Genomic DNA, 15602 nt, shown 5'->3' with positions numbered 1-15602 from the left:
TGATTCAACCCCTAGCCTGGGAACCTCCATATGCCGCGGCAGCGGCCCAAGAAATAGCAACAACAACAACAAAAGACAAAAAAAGACAAAAGACAAAAAAAAAAACAAAAAACCAAATTTCAGGAGTTCGCCGTTGTGGCGCAGTGGTTAACGAATCCGACTAGGAACCATGAGGTTGCAGGTTCGATCCCTGGCTTTGCTCAGTGGGTTAAGGATCTGGCGTTGCCGTGAGCTGTGGTGTAGGTTGCAGACGCAGCTCAGATCTGGCATTGCTATGACTGTGGCATAGGCTGGTGACTACAGCTCCAATTAGACCCCTAGCCTGGGAACCTCCATATGCCATGGGTGCGGTCCTAAAAAGACAAACAAACAAACAAACAAACAAAAAAACCCCAAAAACCAAATTTCAAAATCACTACATCCACATGATTGTTGTTCTATAAGTAGTCCCTTTGGCAGTTTAGCTATTTCCATCAACAATGCTGCTGTTGTGCAGACTATATTAGAACTCCTCTCTGGGAGTTGCCTTCTTTTAAATAATCCCATTGGTGGAGTTCCCATCATGGCGCAAAGGAAACGAATCTGAGTAGGAACCATGAGGTTGTGGGTTCAATCCTTGGCCTCGCTCAGCTGGTCAAGGACCCAGCTTTGGGAGTTCCTGTCATGGCACAGTAGAAATGGATTTGACTAGGAACCATGAGGTTGCGGGTTCGATCCCTGGCCTTGCTCAGTGGGTTAAGGATATGGTGTTGCCATGAGCTGTGGTATGGGTTGCAGACACAGCTTGGATCCTGCGTTGCTGTGGTGTGGTGTAGGCTGGCAACGGTAGCTCTGATTAGACCCCTAGCCTGGGAACCTCTATATGCTGTGGGAGCGGTCCAAGAAATGGCAAAAAGATAAAAAAAAAAAAAAAAAAAAAAGGACCTGGCTTTGCCATGAGCTGTGGTGTAGGTGGCAGATGCAACTTGGATTTGGCGTTACTGTGGCTGTGGTGTAGGCTGACAGCTGCTGCTCTGATTCAGCCCCTACCTGGGAACTTCCATATGCCCTAAAAAGACAAAATAAATAAATAATCCCATTGGTGATAAATCACAATCAGCATAATTAGGAGGCACCCACAGTTTTCCAGAAATAAACCCAATGAATGAGCAGTATTACTTCTGGTTACAAAGAACAATCTTAAAATGTCCTACAGGAAGGTTTCAGGAGTGATGGGCAAAGAGAAACATTGAATGTCACGTGTGTATGGGTGGAGTTTGAGAGCATATTTGTTTTTATAACCATTAGGCTAAGCAGTTAGTCAGCAGAGTATGAATTAATATAAACAACCCAGAGATGAGTTAGCTATACTCAGTACAAAAGTACAGAAAATGTGATATAAGTAGTGCAAATGCCAAGTCACTTACTAATTTAAAAAATATAAAGTAACATTGAACTTTTTGGAACAGAGGTTCTGTCCATTGTTAAGGTCACAGATACATTTGAAAATATGACGAAACCTGTATACTCGTCCTAGAAATTACACACATAAAATTTTATAAGAGTTATTCTTGCAGAAGAATCGTCAGAAATTCACATTTAATTTCCGTTATTTTTTAGCAACTTCAGGTATTTCTGTGAGTGTGGCCCATTTTGTCCATCAAGGGATTATGATTTATTATTTACTTAACATTAAAATATTTAAAATATTATTTTCGTAATATTATTATTATTTAATGTAAGGAGAATCTGAGTACTTTTAAATGAACGTAGACCAAGCCTTGTGTTCTTTATTTTTAAGAAAACCTTAAGATAAAAAGTTTGTCCTTAATGGTAATTTTTCATGTTTCAAAAATAGTATAGTGACTTTCAAACTTTTCTTTATACAACCCACAGTAAGAAACATGTTTTTTTGGTTTTTTAAAAAATTTTTTTCTAGGAACCATGAGGTTGCGGGTTCAATCCCTGGCCTCTTTAAGGATCCAGTGTTGCTGTGAGCTGTGGTGTAGGTCTCAGATGGGGCTCAGATCCCAAGTTGCTGTGGCTCTGGCGTAGGCCGGCAGCTACAGCTCTGATTTGACCCCTAGCCTGGGAACCTCCATATGCCACGGGTGCAGCCCCATAAAAAGCAAAAAGACAAAAAAAAAAAATTTTTTTTTTTTAAATTTAGTGGCTGCATCCACAGCATATGGGCATTCCCAGGGATTGAATATGGGCCAGGGATTGACTCCTAGCCATAGCTGTGCCCTCCGTGCAGCTGCGGCAACGCCAGATCCTTTAACCCACTGCCCTGGGCCAGGCATTGAACCCGCACCTCTGCAACAACCTGAGCCACTGCAGTCTAATTCTTAACCCACTGAGCCACAGCAGGAACCCTGAAGCATGTTTTACTTAGCAACTGAAAGAACATATCTGTGTGTTGGTGTAAGCAGCTGAAACAAAAGTTCTACCAAACAGTATCTATCTTACACCTTGGGATGTAGTCTGCTACCCTCTGTTACATTCTCTTTTTTTTTTTTTTAATTCTGGTCTACCAGTACATTAGCTTTACTTAGTTATAATCAAGTGGGTCCCAACCCACAGTTTAAGTAATCCAAAATAATAGGCAGGAGTTCCCACCGTGGCTCAGTAGTCATGAACCCGACTAATATCCATGAGGATGTGGGTTAAATCTCTGGCCTGGCTCAGTGGGTTAAGGATTTGCTGGTGTTGCTGTGAGCTGTGGTATAGACATGTCCTGGATCCCACATTACAGTGGCTATGGTGTGGGCCCGCAGCTATAGCTCTGATTCAACCCCTAGCCTGGGAACTTCCATATGCTGTGTGTGCGGCCCTTAAAAAGCAAAATAGTAATAGTAATAGGCAGTCATTTCAGTAGCCTCAGGAAAAGCATTTGATAAAACTCATTCATGAGCCGAACAACAAAAAAACTGTTGAGCTGTTAAAAACCTGTGTCAAATATCATGATTAATTCTGATATTTCAAAAGGATTTCCATTGAAAGGCAAAACCAGAACAAAAATACACTCTAATCACTTTTTTTGTTCAGCTGTGTTGTAGGTGCTAGTCATAGCAGGAAGTCAAGGGAAAAAATATAAGAGGTTTAAAAGAAGGAAAAGGAAACTTTTCTTTTTTACCTATACAATTGCATGAAAAAAATTCAAGAAATCTTCAGAGCAGTTATTAATAATGATAATTCACCGAGGTCGCCAAAAGAAGAGAAACACTAAAATTGCATTCTTGTATCAATAGTAATCAATTCAAAAAATGCTACAGAAAAAAATTATTTCATTCACAATATAAAAACAGCTAAAAGGTATTTAGGAATAACAAAAGAGCAAGAAATATATAATGGATATAGGAGTTCCTGTCAAGGCTCAGTGGTTAGCGAATCCGGGTAGGAACCATGAGATTGCAGGTTTGATCCCTGGCCTTGCTCAGTGGGTTAAGGATCTGGCATTGCCATGAGCTGTGGTGTAGGTCGCAGACTCGGCTTGGATCCCGAGTTAAATAAATACGTACATAAATGCATACATACATAGGATATAAAACAATGCCTGAGTACATGGGGAAATAAACCACGTTCACGAATGAGTAAACTCAGTATAGCATAGTTCACTCTGAATTTATCCAAATGCAGAGCCATTTGAAAGCCCTGCATTTCCAAGAAAAGGAGTTGTTTTTTTTTTTTAACAGGAATATTCAAGCAAATCAACATGAGAAAAAAATAACAGAGTTTAGAGAGGTGATGCACTAAGCTTGGATGCAACAGCAAAACCAGACAGGAAACCAGACATTGTATGCCCCTGATGCTGATGCTGCAAAAATAAGTGGTTTTTTTTTGGTAATTGATAATCTGATTATAAAATTAATAAGAAAGAGTAAAGGGCCAAGAATAGCTAAGATGATTTTGAAGAACAAAAAAGAAGGGACTACTTCTACCAGACACTACAACTTTAGTTGTTACAAGGAGTGGAATTTGTGCAAAGATACTTGAAGCTGAGAGTAGAACAGATTATAGGCCCTAGAAACATACCCACAAATGTAGGAAAACTTGACATAAGACAGAGGTACATTACATCTGAGTAAGGAAAGGATAGACCTTTTAATAACTGATGCAGGGGCAATTAGTTCATATAGAAATAAGTAAAATTAGATATCATCTCACACCATGCACAGAAATAAATTCCAGGTTGATTGGACCTAATTATGGAAATAAAGCTATGCAACTATGAAAATACATGAGAGGTTTTAAAGTCTTGAGATAGGAAATGGTTCTCAAGCACACATAGCATAAACCGTATCTTCTGGAGATAAAGATAAATTGACTTCATCAAAACTTAAAATTTCCGTTCAGTAGAAACACAAACACAAAAGACAAACCTATCCCCAGTGAAGATATTTGCAAAACATTTAGCTGATAAAAACTTCTATAAAGAAATAAGTAAAAGATTAAACAGCTCACTAGAGAAATAAGTGAAGGAGGGTTCCCTTTTCTCCACACCCTCTCCAGCATTTGAATCATTTACTTTGAAAGTCATTTTTGTAGATATTCTATGCTACATCTGTTTCTAAACACACATCTTCATTGACTCCCTGTATGATCCTCCTAGCCTCAGCCTTCAGCCAGGATCCCACTTCTCACTACCATAGGCTTCGGTGACCTTAAGCTTGGCCTCTGAAGTTCAGCAGGGCTGACTTTGAATCTTCGCTCTACCACTGACCAACTGAGAGACTCTGGGCCAGCTTCTTAACTTCCGTAAGCCTCAGTGTCCTCCCATATCGGGTTGGTGTGAGGGCTAAAGGAGGTTGTGCTTGTGAATAGTTAGCCAAGAGTCTGGTCATAATGGTGCTCAGCAAATGATAGTAGTCTTTGTAATAATGATATAATAGAGAATTGGTAGCTGTGGAGGAGGGGCAAAACTTTGATAAGGTCCTTGCCATGAAAGATGAGGAGGACAGGGCTGCTGGAAGAGCCCGTGGGTTTGATGAACTGACTGTAGGCAGTGTTACTAGAGAAATATTCTCTTGTTCCCTTTTTAAATGGAACCCCTGCATGATGTTCACATTCTCTTTCCCCCTCATTTATCCCTCACTTATTATGCCTTTGGTTTTAGTTCCATAATTCCTGATACATTGCCTTTTTTCCTGTTGCCTTTTTTCCTTTTTTGCCTCTTTGTGGAATAAAAGCAGAAGTTGTTGAATTTTTAAAAGTAGTTTGGAACAGGAAAGAGAAAACTTTGTTCTCGTTATTCTTTAGTGATCTGTTTTTCTAAACATAACCCCACAGACCCTGTGGGAGCGAATGGGTTTAGTCATTGGAGAAGGAAATAAAAGAAGGAAGTCAGGGTGTGGGTGAGGGAAAACAAAAAAAAAACAAAAAAAACAGGCACTCCTTGATGTATCAGTGGAATGAAAGGCAGAGTGGGAGGGCATATGGAAATAGAGGGTGGCGCTGTATCTAGATATGGTGACATTTTTCTTTATTGTTATGCAACATTTCTGCTTTCTAGCATTTAATCACAGGATTGTAGAAATCTGAATAGGTGTTATAAGTATGTTCAGGTTATCTTTCTTTCTCAGTTGACAAGTAATTTTTTTTTTTGTCTTTTTTTTTTGTCTTTTCTAGGGCCGCACCCACGGCATATGGAAGTTCCCATGCTAGAGGTCTAATCGGAGCTGTAGCCACCGATGTACACCAGAGCCACAGCAACACAGGATCTGAGCCTCGTCTGCGACCTACACCACAGCTCACAGCAACGCCGGATCCTTAACCCACTGAGCAAGGCCAGGGATCGAACCCCCAACCTCATGGTTCCTAGTCGGATTCATTAACCACTGAACCACGACAGGAACTCCTCAGTTGACAATTTTTTAAAGGTCCTATGCTTGTAAAGTGCATTAGAAAATGCAAAGAAAAAGTTCCCATCGTGACCCTGTGGTTAACGAACCCAGCTAGCATCCATGAGGAAGAAGGTTCGATCCCTGGCCTCACTCAGTGGGTTAAGGATCCAGTGTTGCCCTGAGCTGTGGTGTAGGTCACAGACTCGACTCGGATCCCATGTTGCTGTGGCTGTGACATATGCTGGCAACTGCAGCTCCAATTCTACCCCTAGCCTGGGAACCTCTATATGCTTCTGGTGCGGCCCTAAAAAGACAAAAAAAAAAAAAAAAAGCAAAGTGTTTTTGTATTCAGGGTGCTTCTGGTTTAGTTGGAGAGGCCAGGCAAACCCAGGATTTCACTGGAGTATAATCTCATATTTAATTTTCCAGGACCGTTATCTCTGTCTCTCTCTCTCTCTTTTTTTTTTTTTTTTTGTCTTTTCTAGGACTGCACCAGTGGCATCTGGAGGTTCCCAGGCTAGGGATCAATTGGATCTAAAGCCACAGCCACAGCAACTCAGGATCTGAGCTGCATCTGCCACCGACACCACAGCTTATGGCAACGCCGGAGACCAGGGGTCGAACCCGCAACCTCATGGTTCCTAGTCGGATTCATTAACCACTGAGCCATGACGGGAACTCCCCCCTTTATCTCTTCTTTTTCTTTGCCTCCTTACTAATTTTTACTGAGTTCTGTACTAAGCACTTTGCATGGATTACTTAATTCTCATCATATCCTCAGTAGGTACATGTTCTTATTATTTCTGTCTTATAGGTGAGTGAACTAAGACTTTAGGGGAGGTAATTAAATTGCTTAGGGTCACTCAGCTTTTGAATGCTGGAGCCATGAGCAGATGCTTTTAACCACTGTTCTATTCTGCCTGCTTCATTAATTTTTTTAAATGATTTTTATATTTTCCATTGTAGTCGGTTTACAGTGTTCTGTCAATTTCCACTGAACAGCAAAGTGATCCAGTCACACATATATATACACATTCTTTTTCTCACCTTATCCTCCATCATGTTCTATCAGAAGTAACTAGATATAGTCCCCTGTGCTCTACAGCAGGATCTTAATGCTTACCTACTCCAAATGCAATAGTTTGCATCTATTAACCCCAGACTCCCAGTCCCTTCCACTCCCTCCTCCAACCCCTTTGCAGCCACAAGTCTGTTCTCCAAGTCCATGAGTTTCTTTTCTGTGGAAAGGTTCATTTGTACCATATATTAGATTCCAGTATGAGAGTCTCTAGTTCCATCCATGTTGCTGCAAATGGCATTGTTTTGTTCTTTTTTTCGACAGAGTTGTATTCCATTGTGTCTATATACCACATCTTAATTCATTCATCTGTTGATGGACATTTAGGTTGCTTCCATGTCTTGGCTATTGTTAATTGTGCTACAATGAACATAAGGGTGCATGTATCTTTTTGAATGAAAATTTTGTCCTGATATATGCCCAGTAGTGGGATTGCTGGGTCATAAGGTGGTTCTATATTTAGTTTTCTGAGGTACCTCCATACTGTTTGTCATGTGGTTGTACCAATTTACATTCCCATCAACAGTGAAGAAGGGTTCCCTCTTCTCCACAGGCTCTCCATCGTTTGTTATTTGTTGACTTGTTAATGATGGCCATTCTGACTGTGTGTGATGATATGACCCTGTGTTCTTTGTGATAATGTTAGGGAAAAACCAAAACCATGACAAGAAGCACAGACCAAAGAGTGGGCCCAGTAGCTTTTGGAGAACATGAGTTAGAATAGTTTGGCTGTAACAAAGGACACTTTTGCATAGAAAAGTAGGGAAGAGTAGGAAAACAGATTAGAACCCCAAAAATATTGTGAAATATGAGCCAGAAGGTAGTTGCATAACTCCTGACCCTGGGATGATGATAGTGACACAAAAAATTAGACTGCAGTGAAAAATGAGTCATTTACTTTCTTCTCCCTTTCTTCCCTCCCTCCCTTTCTCTTTTTAAGTGAAGAATTTAAAACATATAGAAGTAGACAGAACACTATAATAAACCCTGTGTGTACATTACTTTCCCCTGGCCAGTCCTGTCTGATCCATTTTTCCAGTCACCCCCTTGTATTATTTTGAGGAGATCCCAGACATCCTGTTTCACATATATTTCAATGTATGTCTCTAAAGATAATGACTCTTTTTAAAAACATAGTAATGATACCATTGCCATTAATATCATCAAATATCCAGGTAGTAGTCAAATTTCTAGTCATCTCATAAAAGTCATACTTTTTAAAAAGTTTATTTGAATGGATCCATAAGAGTTTCAAATGTCAGTGATTGATTTGTCTTTTAAGATTTGAGTCTGTAGGTTTATTCTTCATCTCCTCCACTCCTTTACTTTGACCCCCTGGAAATTTATTTACTGAAAAATCAGATTGTTGTGTAAAACTTTTTTCTTTTCCTTTTTTTTGAGCCATGCCCACAGCACGTGTAAGTTCCCTGGTCGGGGATTGAACCTGCACCACAGTAGTGACCCTGGCCACAGCAGTGACAACACTGAATCACAAGGGAGCTGCACCACAAGGGAGCTCCTGTGTAGAACTTTTCCTAGCTTAGCTTTTGCTGATTGCATTCTCAACAGTGTAGTTTAACATTCTTATCTTCTGTATTGCCACAAATTGGCAATTGAATATGGGCTTTGATCAGATTCTTTATCTATTTTTGGACAAGGCTTCATAGGTAGTGATGTATTCTGGCATCAGGGGCGTATAAGGTCTGGTTTCCTGTTTTTGATATCGCATCCATCCTTAGTGCATCACCTCTCGGTTATTTTTTCTCATGTTGATTTGCTTGAATACTCCTGTTTAAAAAAAAAAAAAAATCCCCTTTTCTACTGTTTGGCTACCCAGTGCGGCAGTTACTATAGAAAAGGCAAGACAAATGTTTGATTTATTCACTTTATTAACCAGTTTTCACAATACTGAGTTGGTTCCCTAGCATCCTTTTTTTTTTTTTTTTTTTTTCAAGGATCGCACCAGCAGTATATGGAAGTTCTCAGGCTAGCTGGGGGTATAATCGGAACTACCACTGCCTACCACAGCCACAGCAACGCAGGGTCCAAGCCACATCTGCAAGCTACAGCACAGCTCACGGCAATGCCAGATCCTTAACCTACTGAGTGAGGCCAGAGATCCAACCTGCCTCCTAGGGCCGCACCTGAGCCATATGGAGGTTCCCAGGCTAGAGGTCAAATCTGAGCTGTAGCACTGGCCTACACCACGGCCACAGCAACACCAGATCTGAGCTGTGTCTGCAACCTATGCCACAGCTCATGGCGATGCCGGATCCTTAACCCACTTAGCAAGGCCAGGGATCGAACCTTCGTCCTCATGGATACTAGTCAGATTCTTTTCCACTGAGCCAGGACGGGAACTCCCTCTTCCAAGATCTTGAGAAGATTGCTGTAAGAAGAGGAAAAAGCTTTAAAAAAAGGTTATACTAATCCCAAGTTAACTAACTGTAGATATATTAGCAGAATCTTGAGTTTTTAGAGAGCAGTTAAGGTTTTCATGATTGTAACTATCAAATTGACTTTTCTCTGAGATCCTTATCAGACATTCAGTTGGAGACACGTCTAATTTTTAAAACATATCTAAAATTTCAAATTCAGTCCTTTCCATAGATTGTAAGAAACATTTGTCTGGCTTTAGACTTTTCCAGGAAAATCTGTTTACTTAAAAATCAGCATTCATATACGTTAGTACTGAAATTGTAAGCTTTTTTAGAAAATAGAATTTATAGTTCTTATAATGGAAGCATAAAATAAAATTTACTGAGCTTTACCATTTACAAAACCCTCTTAATATCCACTGTTGATTCTTGTAAACTTACAACAACCTAAGTTCCTGTTAAGTAATTATTTTCTGACAGATGCTATGCTGAGACTTAAGAGAGATTATTCATTTAATCCTCATAGCAATCCTGTGAAGTTGGTTCTCTTATCATTCTTATTTACAAATTAGGAAACTGGGGCTTAGAGAGCTGAAGAAACTTGTCTGTGTCTTATAGCTAGGAACCAAGGGGCCGGGGATTGAGCTCTTGCTGTTAACAACAGGGCACGTATCTGGATTACACCCATTTTATAGATAAAATAAATGACCCCTTGGGAATATCTCTAGTCTTTTCCAAGGTTTCTTGGTTAGTACATGATGGAGCCAGGACGAGAAACCCTGAATCTCCTACTGCGAAGCCAGTGCTCTCTTCTGGAAAGCCCAGAGTGAGAGGGCCCCAGTGGGTGGGCAACCCTGACATGCTCAGGCCTCTGTCAGAGCTCACTCCTATGGCGATAGAGCCAGAAAGGGAGGACTAAAAAAATTTGTGTAGGAGCGTTTTATTTTGATATAAATGACCCAGCTGAATTAGTGCTTAATTAGGACAGTATATGTCTGGAGACTGAACTGGTGTTTGTTATCCCAGCCATACTCACAGTGTTCTCCACATCCATATCCTTAGGTGGAGGAGAGTCATCATGTGGACCATTTATTGAGCTTTCTTTCCTGCTTTAGTGCCATGGGTTTGGGATTTTTTTTTTTTTTTTTTTTTTTTTTGGCCACTCAGAGGCTGAAGTCGTCCCTGCGCCCCCCGCAATTCAAATCATAACATAAGTAGTTGATATTTATTGTCTTTATTTTCTGCTACACATCAGGTATTATGTTAAATTCTTTAATATTTTTATAGATTTATTATTTGTCATAAAAGAGATCTGTACAAAAGCATTGGCAAGATCATTCTTTACACACTACTTAAACGGAACATTACAAATACAGTTTGAGCATCTGCTGTACACTTCAGTTGCATTTTCCTTCTTGCTCCCAAGAGATAATCACTATCTCAAGTTTGGTGATTGTCACTTCCATACTTTTTTGTTTTTTTTCCATTTTTGTTTTTCAAGTTTATTGAACTATACTTGATTTGCAAGGTTGTGATAGTTTCTGCTGTAGATTGTCACTCCCATACACTCTTTTTTATAAAAACATTGCTAGGTTGTTTCCACTGTGGTGCAGTGGCTTAAGAATCCAACTGCAGTGGCTTAGGTCACTTCAGAGGAACAGGTTTGATCCTTGGCCTGGTGTAGTGGATTAAAGGATCCAGAGTTGCTGCAGCTGTGGCTTGGATTCAGTCCCTGGCCTGGGAACTTCCATGTATTGTGGGTGCGGCCATAAAATTAAAAAACAAAAAACAGAAATTCCCATCGTGGCTCAGTGGTAATGAACCCAGCTAGTATCCATGAGGCAGTAGGTTCGATCCCTGGCCTCAGTGAGTTAAGGATCTGGTATTGCTTAAGCTGTGGTGTAGGTCGCAGACGTGGCTCAGATCTGGCGTTGCTGTGGCTGTGGTGTAGGCTGACAGCTGCTGCTCTGATTCAGCCCCTACCTGGGAACTTCCATATGCCATAGGTGCAGCCCTAAAAAGCTAAAAAACAAACAAACAAACAAACAAAAAAAAAAACGAGAGAAAACAAACCATCGCTATGTCATGCATTTACTTCTAAGCAATATGTTGCATAGTTTTAAAATTTTTATAATAAGGAGTTCCTGTCGTGGCTCAGTGGTTAATCAATCCAACTAGGAACCATGAGGTTGCAGGTTCAATCCCCGGCCTTGTTCAGTGGGTTAAGGATCTGGTGTTGCCGTGAGCTGTGGTGTAGGTTACAGACACAGCTTGGATCCCGTGTTACTGCTGCTGTGGCTGTGGCATAGGCTGGCGGCTACAGCTCCAATTAGACCCCTAGCCTGGGAACCTCCATATGCTGCAGGTGCGGCCCTAGAAAAGACAAAAAAAAAAAAAAAAAAAAAGAGAGACAAAATTTTTATAATAAGAATGGTGTTTTATTGCAAGTATTTTTACCGCTTGTATTTTTCATTCAGTGTTATATATGTGAGAGTTATCCATATGGGGTGTGCCTCTGATAAGTTTATTTTTATTTTTTTTCGCTCCTATCTGAAAAATTTATTGAATGTATATAGTGGTTTTTTTTTTTTTTTTTTTTTTTGGCTTTTTAGGGCCGCACTCATGGCACATGGAAGTTCCTAGGCCAAGGGTTGAATCAGAGCTGTAGCTGCCAGCCTGTGGCACAGCCACAGCAATGCCAGATCCAAGCCACGTCTGTGACCTACATGGTAGCTCGCGGCACCGCGGGGTCCCTGACCCACTTGGTGAGGGATCAGACCTGCATCCTCATAGACACTAGTCTGATTCGTTTCTGATTTGCCACAACGGGAACTCCCTGTGTATACTACTCTTTTTCCATTTTTCTGTCGATGGGATGGTCCTGCTATGAGTATTCTTGTACATGGCCCCTTGTACACAGAATTCTCTCGGGTTCTAGGAGTGGAGTTCTGCTAGTGGAATTACTATAAAGAAGGGTACCTACATCTTCAGATTTAACAGATTTTTACTAAATTGTTTCCTGTAGAGGTTGGTGCAGTTTGCTCTCCCTTGGGTAGTGTCTGAGTTCTCATTTCACCATAGCACTTGGTGTTATCAGACTTTCTATTCTATTTATCGGTTGTTCAATATAGTCTTGTGCTTTTTAACATTTTTAAAAACTTTGATATAAGCCTATAAACATCAGGACAGCAGATTGAGCTCACTAAGAGAAGCAGAATGACTTGTTCAAGGTCAGGCAGCCAGAAGAGGGCTGACCCTGGATTAAATGATAGCTCTGCCAACACCAAAGCCAGTGCCTCTTCCTCTGTACCTCCCTCCCTGGGGATCATGGCACTGACAGTAACAGAGTCTGCTCTGTAATTTAAGGACTAGTTGTGGAATTCTGTGCATTATGTCCTGCTTTTCCTTTCATTTCCTCATCTGTTTCTTGAGATCTCACTAGCTAACCTCTTGCTTAAAAAAAAAAAAAAAAAACAAAAAAAAAACCTTAAAAGATTTGTTATAAGAGAATTAATAGGAGTTCCCATCCTGGCTCATTGGTTAACGAATCTGACTAGAAACCATGAGGTTGCAGGTTCAATCCCTGGCCTTGCTCAGTGTGTTAAGGATCCGGCGTTGCCGTGAGCTGTGGTGTAGGTCACAGACGTGGCTCAGATCCCGCGTTGCTGTGGCCATGGTGTAGGCCAGTGGCTATAGCTCTTATTAGACCCCTAGCCTGGGAACCTCCATATGCTGCGGGAGTAGCCCAAGAAACGGCAAAAAAAAAAAAAAAAAAAAAAAAGAGAGAGAGAGAATTAATAAACTGAATAGCAAGCCCGACTCTTTTTCCTGTTTGTACCTAGTATTCATGTTTCTCTGTCAGTGTATCAAGAGCTGACTGTCCTGCCTTCACGAGAGTCCCAGAGGAGGACATTTTCTTCTTTCTCCTTCAGGAGCCTCTAAGGATGTAGGACTGCCATTCTGGGCTGTGTTCCCAAATGGACCACAGTCCTTCTGTCATCTCATAGTAGAAAAACATCTATCTAGGCAGCAAGAAAATGAATACATAAATTCACAGAATGGTATCTCTTTGTGGCTAAAAGCTACTTTTCATAACAAATGCAGTTGAGCCTTTTTAGCAGTTTGGCAAGAGATAAAGAATCTCTAGTTGTTTTTTTATTTTTTGGCTGCACCCACAGCGTGCAAAAGTTCCCAGGCCAGGGATCACAGTAGTGACCTGAGCCACTGCAGTGACCATTTCAGATCCTTAACCTACTGTGTACCACAAGGGAACTCCAAGAATCACTAGATTTTTGTACCTTAGGCGAGCCAGGTTGCTGTTGACAAAGTGGTTCTTTTGATTCATTTTTCTTTTACCTTTTTGTTGAAAGATAATAAGTATACTGAAAAGTGTGTGTGACTCTGGTAAATTATTGTGATTATTTTTACATTTGCTATTTGAAGAATCAGTTGAATGAATATACTACTATTATTTATCTGTAACTCTGATTTTTCAAAAACTCAGAACACTATGGACCCAGCATCCAGTCAGGAAACAAGATTACAAGCACCTTTTGTGTCCCTTTGCCATCACTTATCACCCACCTAAGAATAACCTCTGTTCTCACGTCTCATGACTTGGATTAGTGTAGCCTGTTTTTATGAGTTATATAAATGAAATTATATAGTGCACACTCTTTTGTGTTTGGCTCCTTTCATCCAACCTTAAAGTTGTGAAGTTCCTCCAAACACTGTTGCATATAAACAGTGGATTCTTCATTCTTTTTGCAATATAGTATTCTGTTACGGACCTCTAGCACATTTTGCTATAGCATTGCCAGTATTTTGCCAGTGATACATACATGCTTAGTGTATTCAGGGTATGTTCCTGCTTTATCTCTGTGTTTTAAATGAACCTTAAGATAAAGGTTAGGGATTAGAATGGTAAGATATTCAGGTACATTAAAATCCAAGGAGAAGGAGCTAGAGGTAGTCAACCTAAAAGAATTTTAAGCAGTAGATGGAGGTTATGATCTTGGTCTTTATAAACTTTGATTTGAGATTAAAAAACAAAACAAAACAGATTATTGACCAGACTGTGTATAGCCACATCATATTACACTTAGACTGAAAATCTGATTTCTGTCTATCACATTTATGGTCAGTTGAAATAAAACTTGACTTCTCCAAGCTTGGGTGTCCCAGTGTGTGAATCTTGATTCACATGTTGTAGGAATCTTAACTTGGCAGTGTGAATGAATAAGGACTCTCTGAACTGAGGCTTTAGAACCTTCACTTAGTGGAACAGGGAGGTGCCGTCAGTACTCAGGTTTCACCTTAATGTGAGAGAACTTCAAAGCATTACCTAGCAAAAAAGCTTTTTTTCTTTTCCTTTTCTTTTTTTCTCCTGAGGAATTAGGACTCCACATACTTTTTAGATCACTTGGATCCCTCAGGTAGAATGAGGGGATGTTTTAGGACCTCAGAGTACAGCAGATCGGGAATTGAATTGGATCTTCAGTGAAACTGAGAGGGCTAGTGAAGAACTTAGAAACTGGACCAGCAGGCTACTGCTGGTGAATATGAGTACATTAGATTGTTCTCTGACTAAAAAAAGGTTAATGAGGTTAATAGATGCAAACTATTGCCTTTGGAATGAATAAGCAATGAGATCCTGTTGTATCGCACTGGGAACTATATCTGGTCACTTATGAGGGAGCATGATGGAGGATAATGTGAGAAAAAGAATGTATATATATGTATGTGTGACTGTGTTTCTTTACTATAGAAAATTGACAGAACAGTGTAAACCAGATATAATGGAAAAAATAAAAATCATTTAAAAAAAAAAAGGTTAATGTGTACTTGCTGGGCTGTTTCTTGCACACTCCACTAGATAAGTTGATTGAAGTCTTCTGGGGCATAAATCTTGGCTCAGAGTACTATGCAGCTCTAAAGCTGAAGACTGGGTCTGAGAACGCCATCTGGTGGCTCTCTCTAGATAACTCATTTAGTGAAAGAGGGACTCTGCCAGTTCATCAGCCATTATAATAACCCAAGGGGGGAGAAAACACATCAAGAATGTGATCTGCCATAGTTTCATCTCTACAGATCAAAGACAGGAGCTCATTTAATAGTATAAGCAGGAGCAATAATACAAGTTATTATACTAGGATCTTAGGATATTTCTAGTCAAGATGCCATTTTCAGAGAGTTGTCAGTCATTGAAATTCCACCTCCCAGTCTTTAAATGACAAGATCTTTATTAGAAAGGTAGTACTTAGAGACTTTGACTGTTTGCTTTAGACATGCATATTTTATTCTGACTGAATTAGTTGTTAATTT

The 15602-nt window shown here is 40.1% G+C and overlaps 1 protein-coding gene across 7 annotated transcripts in view; it reads left to right on the top strand.

The window, feature by feature from the left end:
* The window catches only part of IDE (insulin degrading enzyme), a 114537-nt gene that overhangs the window by 44513 nt on the left and 54422 nt on the right, over nucleotides 1–15602 (top strand). The window lies entirely within an intron of this gene.

The sequence above is a fragment of the Sus scrofa genome, chromosome 14 (assembly GCF_000003025.6).
Source record: "Sus scrofa isolate TJ Tabasco breed Duroc chromosome 14, Sscrofa11.1, whole genome shotgun sequence".
Taxonomy (NCBI): Eukaryota; Metazoa; Chordata; class Mammalia; order Artiodactyla; family Suidae; genus Sus; species Sus scrofa.
This window is presented reverse-complemented; position numbering and strand designations above follow the sequence as displayed.